The sequence below is a fragment of the Tachysurus fulvidraco genome, chromosome 9 (assembly GCF_022655615.1).
Source record: "Tachysurus fulvidraco isolate hzauxx_2018 chromosome 9, HZAU_PFXX_2.0, whole genome shotgun sequence".
Lineage (NCBI taxonomy): Eukaryota > Metazoa > Chordata > Actinopteri > Siluriformes > Bagridae > Tachysurus > Tachysurus fulvidraco.
In genome coordinates this window covers 17,966,750-17,977,864 of record NC_062526.1, presented here as the reverse complement: position 1 = coordinate 17,977,864, position 11,115 = coordinate 17,966,750, and the positions used below count along the sequence as shown (strand labels likewise).

Below are 11,115 nucleotides of genomic sequence, written 5' to 3'. Positions count from 1 at the left end.
CACTCCGCATATAGCATAAGAGATGAAGGGCCCCCATCATAGATAACATCAGGATTTTATAGACAGAATTCAAACAAAGAAGACATGTAAAAGGAAAACATCATCAACCATTGGCTTAGAAGCCTGCTCATCTTCTGACCAAGCTAATCTGTACCTACCAAGGTCCCACGGGAACGATCTGCTGGAAGCTGTTTTAGGAAAACAACTGCAATCTCTAGTCACAATAACTACCAGCCATGGGAAATACAGAAGCATAGAAGGACAGATTCTTATGAACATCTCTAAAGTGAAAATTTCCACTACAGCGAGCACTTATGTGGTACATAAACAAAATAAGTCACTGAGTGAAGGTGTATCAAGGTTCTGGGAGCATGGTGGAATTTGTGTTACCATATGTTAAAGGATATGAGTGGTGTTTTGAGAGGTACTGTAAGCAGTTGCCTACAAAAGAAAAGAGTAAGTATAATTCTTCCTGCATGATTGGCAGGTTTGTTTCCTTGTATATATTTTCCCTTGTTTTAACGGTATTTTATTTTATTTTTGATTAAAGCTCAACTTTTCTAAGTGTACATTTATAGGAAGATATTCTTTGATTATCTGCATTACATTTACACTGATTGTCTGTATCGTATTTAATGTCTACAGTGCTTAGTATCTGTACTTGGAATATTTGTGGTATCCATAATCCTATAAAACGTAGGAAGATACTTTTTTGAGAAAAGGAAAAATCGAAATTGCTCTTTTACAAGAGACACGGTTGGGTGATGTAGAATATTAAGAGGCAGAGGTGCTGTTCTTCTCATTAAACATAACTTCCCATTCAACTCCTCACCCTTCTGATAAGGAATAGACATTCTTTTCTACTTCCTATAATTACTAAACGGGAGGATGTTAATACAGGGCCTGTTTTACAAATGAATGGGCCTGTTCCTAATGTTGTAGCCACTGTTTATCGCCCACCGAGGAGCAATACTAGTTTTTTAAATGATTTTTCTGTATTCTCAACTTTACCGAGTTCAACATAAAATGTTATTATATTGGAGCAATGCTTTATCTACTCCAGATGACTTGGCTTCTTATTATTAGGAGGGACTGCACAGTGTACTTGATGCACATGTACCTTTAAAAACTCGCACTGTTTATTTTACTTGTTCTGCACCCTGGTTTACACCAGAACTAAGACAACTTAAAACTTAGGGGAACGTTTTTGGAACGTTTATACATTAAAACCGGACTTAATGTTCATAAATATATGTACACAGATCATATGCTCTCTTACAAAAACGCGCTTTTAACCGCTAAATCCTAATATAATTGGGTTAGGTGAAGGGCATACAAGGTCCTTGTTTAATACAGTAAATAATATCCTATGGCCTCCTGATACTATTCCTTCTCATCTATATTCTAGTGATCTATGTGATAAATTAATGACCTTTTTTAATACTAAAATTGTAAATAACAATCAACAATTAACGTCTCAAAATAATGTGGCATCTGATCTGTCATATTTACCTTCCCGTGATTCTCAATTGTCTTTATTTTACAGTTTTGAACTTCCGGCTATTGATGAAATATCAGGTTTTATCAAACAATCTAAGTCCACTTGTCAGTTAGATCCACTTCACACTCACCTGGTCAAAGCTTCTTTACCTGGTATAATAACTGATGCTGTGATCACTACAAGATTTAAGAAACCTGAAAAATTTTGGAAAAAGTTGTTGCATATCAGGTTCATTCCCATCTCTTAAAAAATAGTCTCTTAACAAATTCCGATCTGGGTTTCGACCTTTGCATAGTACAGAGACTGCTATGGTTAAAGTTGTTAATGATCTTCTGATGTCAGCCCGATTCTGGACTTTTAACTATACTTATTCTACTTGATTTAACGGCAGTCTTTGATACAATTTCTCATCAAGATCTCTTAGATAGATTTCTCTCTGTAGGAATTACCAGCATCCCTCTTAGTTGGTTCAGATATTATCTCTCTGGGTGCACTCAATTTGTTCAACTTAAAACTTTTAGATCATATGTTTCACTTGTTACAGCTGGTGTCCCTCAAGGCTCTGTTTTGGGCACTGTTTTGTTTATTATTTATTTACTACCCCTTGGTAAGCCAAATTCTACCCTTCTTTCCTCCTCTCTTTTGGGCTGCTTAGAAGAGATTAAATCCTGGTTTTCGTGGAACTTTCACAAGCTGAATAATGACAAAACAGAAGTTCTCCTTGTTGGTACCAAATCTAATTTGTCAAAATCCAACAGTTTCTCACTTTCTGTTGATAACTCTTTAATCTCCCCATCCACTCAGGTTAAAACACTGGGAGTGGTCATCGATAGTACTTTATCTTTTGAAAAGCATGTTAACAATATTACTCTGTCTGCTTATCTCCATCTACGGAACATCAGCTGCCTTCGTCCATTTCTCACCCCAAATTCCGCAGCTGTTTTTGTACATGCTCTAGTTACCTTGCACATTGATTACTGTAACTCTCTTCTCTTTGGGCTACCTAACAAACTCCTTCACAAACTTCAATTAGTCCAGAATTCAGCTGCCTGTATAATTACTAGAACCTCCTCCATTTAGCATATCACTCCAGTTCTTTACCAGTTCTTTTCACCGGCTCCCTGTTAAATATCGAGTAGAGTATAAGATTTTACTTCTCACTTTTAAAGCTCTTCATAATTCTGCACCACAATATCTCTCTGATTTGCTTCATATTTACAAGGGGGGCAGTCGTGGCCTAATGGTTAGAGAGTCTGACTTGTAACCCGAAGGTTGTGGGTTCGAGTCTTGGGCCAGCCACGACTGAGGTGCCCTTGAGCAAGGCACCGAATCCCCCCCAACTGCTCCCCGGGCGCCGCGGCATAAATGGCTGCCCACTGCTCCGGGTGTGTGTTCACAGTGTGTGTGTTCACTGCTGTGTGTGTGCGCACTTTGGATGGGTTAAATACAGAGAACGAATTCTGAGTATGGGTCACCATACTTAGCCGTATCTCACTTCACTATCACTATCACATCCCGAAGCTTACGTCCCTTGTTGTACCTTCGGTGCGTTTAGCCAGTATGGGGTCTAGGGCATTTAGTTGTGCTGCTCCTAATCTCTGGAATTCTCTTCCACAATCTATACAAGAAAGTGTATACATTCCTTGTATAGATTTTAAATCATCTTTTAACACTCACTTGTATAAATTAGCTTTCTCTGATCAATTTTAAACTATTTAATGTCAATAATTGTTGTTTGTTGTATTGTTGTATTGATTTTATCATCACCACTCAACTGTGCGGTGTCCTTGCGTGCCCTGAAAGGCGTCTTTAAATAAAATGCATCATCATTATTATTATTATTATTATTATTATTATTATTAATCCATCCATCCTACCGCTATTATTATTATTATTATTATTATTATTATTAATATTATTATTATTAATGCTATTAATGCTCTAAAGAATGGTAAATCACCAGGGCCTGATGGGTTATGAGGGGATTTCTTTAAGCAGTTTCAGGAGTTGTAGTAGACCCATTGCTTAGTATGTTTGATAAAGAATTACCAAAGAACCTTAGAGAAGCTAATATTTAGCTTTTATTAAAGAAATTTAAGAGTCCTGAGTTATGCGCTTCTTACAGGCCAATTGCATTATTAATGTTGATCAGAAATGTCTTTCTAACATTTTAGCAATGCGCATGGAAAAATTCTGCCTACAATAATTGGGGCTGATCAAACAGTATTTATATAGGGTAGGGATTCATTTGGTAACGTTAGATGCCTTTTAAATGTTATTTATGTCTATGGAAGCTCTGGCAGAAGCAATAAGATCAGCAACTTTACTGGTTATAAAATGAACTTGGCTAAATCTGAAGCTTTGCCTTTAGATACTATTATTTCCAAACTTAAAATTGTGCCCCTTTTAAGTCATCTCCTCTAGGCTTCATCAATTTAGGTATTTTTATCTCTACATGTATGAATCTAATATTGGTCCTTTATTTAAAAAAATACAGAAGGATTTAGAGCAGTGGAATTCCTTGCCAGTGTCTCGGCTGGGTCGAATAGCTGGTTGTTTTCCTTTATATTGAGTAAACGTAAAAATGTAAAATACTTTATCTGCCAAATTCTGAAGGAGGGTTGGTTTTTCAGAATATTAAGCTGTATCAGATAAATTCTCATCTGAGATACATTGCTGAATGAGTCAGAGACGATTCTTCTTCTTGGCTAAACATTGAATCTTCCTTTAAGAGCTCTTTTTTTTTGTCTGGTTTTTTTGTTAAGAACGTTCGGAAAACAAAGAGATATATAACAATCCGATTATAGTTAATACTATGAATGCATGAAGATCTGTCTGTAGGTTTGGAGGTCTAAATTTTCATTTTTTTATCCCAATATAAACAACCCTGACTTTATCCCAAGAATTTTGAACAATGGTTTTAAATGATGGTGTAATCTGGGACTTGTTAGGCTTGGTGATATGTTTACAGACAGATGACAAATGTCACTTATGGAGTTTTCTCAGAAGTTCCAGTTATTCAAACATGATTTCTTTCATTTCCTTCAACTGAGACATTATGTTACTGATAACACAACACTTATTAGGAACTGTGAGATTGAGAGTTTATCATTTTTATCATCAAGAAAAATGTCTGAGTAGATTTTATGGTTCTATGCATTCAATAACAGCAGCATCAGCAGGATCAGTGACTGTATTATACAGTTAAAGGCACCGTGCACGATGTTTCAAAAATGCTTCAGAAAACTGAGTCGACTAACAAAACAAACGTGTAGCCAATTAGCAGAAAGTGGTGTGTCCTGTCAATATGCAGCAGAGAAAGTGTTCTGTGTGCATGTCTGACATTAGCCAGCAACGCTACGACCTCTGCCTCGAACGTTACCTCTGCCTCGGGTTCTAGGTGTTGAACGTCGTCTTCCGCGTGAACCGGAGCTAAACCTTTCACACTACAACACACAGTACTACAAAAACACATTTGACCTGTATTACCATAGTATTACTCGTCGAGTTCATTTATTGATAAAAATATCCTCTCGGCCAGCTGCCCCAGCAGGTTCCGCCATAATAGTGGGTTACGTAGGTATGTGTGGGGCGGGAGCTATCAAAACAGGGGTGACCCCCATTTGGGTTAAAGGCATGTTTGTTTTGGTTATTTCTAATGTCAGCATTGGCTTTCAGAGATCGTGAACCGTGCCTTTAAACAGAAGTAAACAGGATTAAAGTGAGTGACAATGGAGTTAAACAGAGTTACAAGTCAAGGGTCAAGAAGCTTTTATTGTCATTTCAACCATATATAGCTGTTGCAGTACACAGTGAAATGAGACAACGTTTCTCCAGGACCATGATGGACCATTACATAAAACAAAGACAGGGCTAAGGACTTAGTAAGTTAGTCCTAGCCACATAAAGTGCAACTGTGCAACCTGGTGCAAACAGTGCAGGACAAGACAAACAAGACAGTGCAGGACAAGACAAACAAGACAGTGCAGGACAGGACAAACAAGACAGTGCAGGACAAGACAAACAAGACAGTGCAGGACAAAACACAGTGCAGACAAAAAGTTACAAGACAATAAACAAAATACAAAAAAGACAATACACAAAAGACAGTAATCAGAAACAGCACTGACCGACCAGTGTAAATACTGTATGTTCAGACAATATAGTGTACAGTAATACTATGAACACAGTTTCTTAGCAGCAGGTCCCTGAGATAAAGTATAGTATTGTGCAAAAACAGCAAACAACTGAAATATTGTACAGTATGTGCAAAACGACTGAAATGTTAGACTGTGTGTGCAAAGAACAAAAAAGTAAAAAAGTGTGCAAAACAGCATGTAAACAGTTTGATGAATGTAAGAAGCATGTAAACAAGTTGATGGATGTATATTGGAAGTGTGTGTATTTGGTGTAGGTCTTAAACAGTGGTGTTAAAGTTATAAATCCAGTCAGTAAATAATAGATTTAGTGTTTTAGTGATCAGTGAGAGATGTCACTCTGCAGCACAGTGATGAAGACTCTGATCTTCTTCACATTTTCTCTTCATCTTTCATCAGCAGGTGAGTTCTGTAATGTTTACTGTTTACTATAATGTGTAATGTCTTTACTACATTTATTTACTCTGCTATTTTACTATTTTTTTCTGCTTCCTGCTTCGCTACGGTTCGGACGCTTTTTCTTGCACTCTATGCTTTGCACTTTTGCTTTTTCGCTTTTATCTTTTGATTTAACTACCAGCAGTTCAGCACTGTGCTCAAACTAAACAATTTGGGCACTCACACTAAAACTACAAATTCCTGGAACTATATTGACATTTGGAATATTCAACAACTTGGGGAATTTGTCATAGCGGTCTACCAGTCTGCTATTGCCGGCAGTTTACAATCCTAAATCAGGACAACACAGCTGCCCACACTCGAACAGAAGAGAAAATGCCTTCTTTTGGATCTCAATCCACCTGCTGCTCAAACTGCCACAGACTTCTACAAAAGATTGCAGTTCTCGAAACAAAGTTACTTGTGGTGCTGCCGACCCTGCCAGAACATACAGCAGAGCTTCTTCGTGGTCCCTCTCAACATAAAGCTGGTGTGAGTCCTGTGAACCTAATGCTTTTAAACAGGTCATGGTGAGCTCACAGAAACCTAAAGCAATTGAGAACACAAACCGATGGCATAAACAGGGTGCGAGACCCAAGGGTGCTGCATTAGCATCATCTACCCCAGATATGGGTACAACTCGAGTAGCTAATATTGGTATTCCACCACCCCCTGTGCGGCTTGATAATAGATATGAAGCACTAATGAGTTTGGGCCAAGAATCCCCAAATGTAAATGGACACAGATCACATCAGCCAGTAGCTAACAGAGCTAACAGACGCTCAATATCATACAGGCAGCGGTGCTCCACTCAGACTGCAGCCGAGCCAAGCACGCTGATAGTGGGTGACTATTATCAGAAACATTGGAAGCAAGGCTACCCGTACATACTGTTTTCCTCGGGCAACGGTTTCTGATGTTAACAAGGAACTTTGCAACATTCTGATAACATAAGTCTCTCAATCGGATTGTCATACATGTGGGAAAGAATGATATTTGGAAAGAGCAGTCTGAGCTCCTCAAGAAGGATTTCAAATGAACTTTTTGAAACACTTGCAAGACTGAAAGTTCAATCATTCATCAGTGGACCTCTCCCAGCCAGAGGAACAAATATGTTTCCTCGGCTACTAAGTTTAAATTCATGGCTGCAAAAAACCTGCACCATAAGAGGACATAAAATTACATTGACAATTTTAATATCTTCTGGAGTCAAAGGCAACTTTTTAACCCAGATGGTATCCACCCAAACAAACTAGGTGCTAGGTTCCTTAAAGACAATATCTTTTTCTTCCTTCTTCATTCATCAGCTGAGTGTGCCAGTCCACTCCTGAACAGCCTAAATGACCACAGGATTTCTCACCAACACCTGGATGGACATTCAGTTGACAAGGATAAAACTCCACAGCCACAACAACTACTGTTCACAGACACAGCTCAGGCTGAGCCCTGCCCACAGAACTCACTACAGCTAAATGGTGAATCAACACACAAGGACGTTTCTGTGGATAACAACCAGGAAAAACAAGATACCACTCCCGAGCCTCCAGGAACACCAGAATCACAGCTGATGTCGTCACACTCTCTCTCCCTCTCTTCAACATCACCACTTCTGTGCTTTTCAGAGAAAATGGAGAAACTGGTATCTCCTGGAACTAAGCTTTCCCACTCTATTGCTGCGAGTCCCCAAATACCAACCAAGAAACGGTGGGCTCCACAACCACCAAAGCCTCCGAGCCCAGCCTGCCCTCCCCCTCCATCTGAGAGGGCACTCCGACCTCTGCCTCAACGTCAGGGATCACACCAGCCCTCATCTGCAAACAGCACTGATAACTGATATGTGTTGGGTCCCTGCTATGACAGCAGTAACAATCAGAAATGTTTTCAGAACAAGCGGGAGCCCAATGTCCCTTTAGCTTTCCCTATCTCTGTCCTGACATGTGATAGAAAGACGAAGGCCCTCTCCAGCCGCACGACAACTCTATCTAATCTACTGCCTATTAGACGTCATTCGAGATGGACACAGGGCCAAAACCAGTTACTGTTAAATTAGCACTTCTGAACATCCGTTCATTAAAGAACAAATCATTTTTAGTTAATGATCTTATCACCACTAACAACCTGGTTAGATGACTGCAGCGCTACAGTCCTCAATGAATCAGCCCCACCCAACTTTACTTTTATAAGTGTCTGTAGAGCTGTTAGAAGAGGTGGAGGAATAGCTGCTTTATTCAAAGATGCCTTTCAATGCAAGCAAGTGTTACTTGGTGATTACCAGTCTTTTGAATATTTGTGTATTGCTCTAAAGGTACACCACTCATTCTGTTTACAATTATTTATAGGCCTCCCAAATACACCCCAACTTTTTTTGATGAATTCACAGAACTTTTATCAACAATCTCCTCTGAATTTGATTATTTTGTTATTGCTGGAGATTTCAACATTCATATAGACAATGCAGAAAACAATACTGCAATTGAACTGTTAAATGTTTTAAACACTTTCAATCTGACCCAGCACGTGCAAGGTCCTACACACAATAGGGGACACACTCTTGATCTGCTCATTAGCAAGGGTCTAAACATTCCATCCACTTTTATCAAGGATGAAGCGCTATCTGACCTTTTCTGTGTTTACTTTGATTTATTGATCTGTCCTGCCACTGATGCTAGATCTGTCTATGTCAAAAAAAGGTTCATAAATGAAAACACCAGTGAGGTATTTATGAATGCTATATCAATGTTGCCAAACATATTGGCAGACACTGTTGATGTTCTCCTTGAAAATTTGAACTTAAAAGTTAAAGATGCTATTGATGGTATAGCTCCAGTAAAGGTCAGGATGATCACTGGCAGACGTAAAGCACCTTGGAGAAACACAACAGCGGTACAGAGCATGAAAAGAACATGCAGAAAAGCTGAACGTATGTGGTGGAAAACAAAACTTGAAGTACATTATAGCATCTATAAGGACAGTCTTCGTGCTTTCAATGTAGAACTAGACACAGCTAGACAGATCTTCTCAAACATTATAAACAACAACATAAACAACACTCGCACTCCTTTTGCTACTGTAGAGGGACTAACAAACCCCTCAAATCAAGTTCCTAGTGAAATGCTCTCTGACAACAAATGCAATGAGTTTGCAACCTTTTTCTCTGAGAAAATCAGTAATATCAGAATGGCAAGCCATACGGCCTCATATTGTAATGTGGTCAGTCAGACCTCATTACAACAAACTCAAAAATTTGTAATTTTCTCAGAATTTGACATAATTGATATAAAAACCCTGGAAGAAACAGTACAACATCTTAAAGCATCAACTTGCAGCCTTGACACCCTCCCCACATCCTTTCTCAAAAAGGTACTTAACTGCTTAGAAACTGACCTCTTAAAAATAGTAAATACCTCTCTGCTCACAGGCACTTTTCCAGAGTCCCTAAAAACGGCAGTTGTTAAGCCTCTCCTAAAAAAGAGTAACCTAGACAAAACCATGCTTAGCAACTACAGACCAATCTCTAATCTTCCTTTTATAGGCAAGATCATTGAAAAGGTTGTTTTCAGTCAGCTGAACAAATTCTTAAACTCAAATGGCTATCTGGACAATTTTCAATCTGGTTTTCGCCAGCATCACAGCACAGAGACAGTGCTCATAAAGATAATAAATGATATTGGCTTAAACTCTGATTCAGGTAAAATATCAGTGCTGGTGCTACTAGATCTTAGTGCTGCCTTTGACACGGTAGATCACACCATACTCTTACATAGACTGGAAAACTGGCTTTCTGGGATGGTCCTCAAATGGTTTAATTCATACCTAAATGGGGAAGGTTACTATGTGAACATAGGTAACCATGAATCTGAGTGGACATCCATGACATGTGGAGTCCCACAGGGCTAAATTTTTGCACCGCTTATCTTTAATTTAATCACCGCTTATCTATAATTTGCTCCCAATTGGTCAATAATGAAAAAGAACCAAATTGCTTACCACAGCTATGCAGATAACACCCAGATATACTTAGCCCTGTCCCCTAATGACTACAGCCCCATTGACTCTCTATGTAAGTGCATTGATGAAATTAATAGTTGGATGCATCAAAACTTCCTCCAGTTAAACAAAGACACAATCGAAGTCATTGTATTCGGAAATAAAGATGAAACTCTCAAGGTTAACACACACCTTGACTGTAGGGGTCTAAAGACACAAAATAAAGTCAGAAATCTTGGTGTAATTTTAGAGTCTGACCTTAATTTCAGTAGTCATGTGAAAGCGATAAGCAAATCAGCTTACTACCATCTCAGAAATATAGCCAGAATTAGATGTTTTGTCTCAAGACAGGACTTAGAGAAACTTGTTCATGCTTTCATCACCAGCAGGGTGGATTATTGCAATGGACTCCTTACTGGGATCCCCAAAAAGACCATTAGACAGCTGCAGCTCATACAGAACGCTGCTGCCAGAATTCTGACCAGAACCAAAAATCTGAGCACATCACTCCAATCCTCAGGTCCTTACACTGGCTTCCAGTTACATTTAGAATAGATTTTAAAGTATTGTTACTGGTTTATAAATCACTTCATGGCTTAGGACTGAAATACATTACAGATATGCTCATTGAATATAAACCAAGCAGACTACTCAGATCATTAGGATCAGGTCAGTTAGAGACACCATGGGTTCACTCAAAACAAGGTGCATCAGCATTTAGTTATTACGCCACCTATAGCTGGAATCAGCTTCCAGAAGAGATCAGATGTGCTTCAACAGTAGACATTTTTAAATCAAGATTAAAAACACATCTGTTTAACTCTGCATTTACTGAATGAGCGCTGTGCTGCTTCACACTGACTGTACTTTTTTTGCACTTCCTGTTTTATTCTTTAACATATTTGAACTGTCTTTATTAAAATCACATTTATTTTCTTTAATTGTTCTTTGTTTTTATTATGATTTTATCATGTTTCTTATTTTTTCATATATACTTTTTTCTCTCTTATAAATTGTTTTCTAATTTCTATG

General features: G+C 38.5%; 1 pseudogene; it reads left to right on the top strand.

Moving 5' to 3' along the window:
- The window catches only part of LOC113653643, a 104,204-nt pseudogene that overhangs the window by 36,122 nt on the left and 56,967 nt on the right, over nucleotides 1–11,115 (top strand).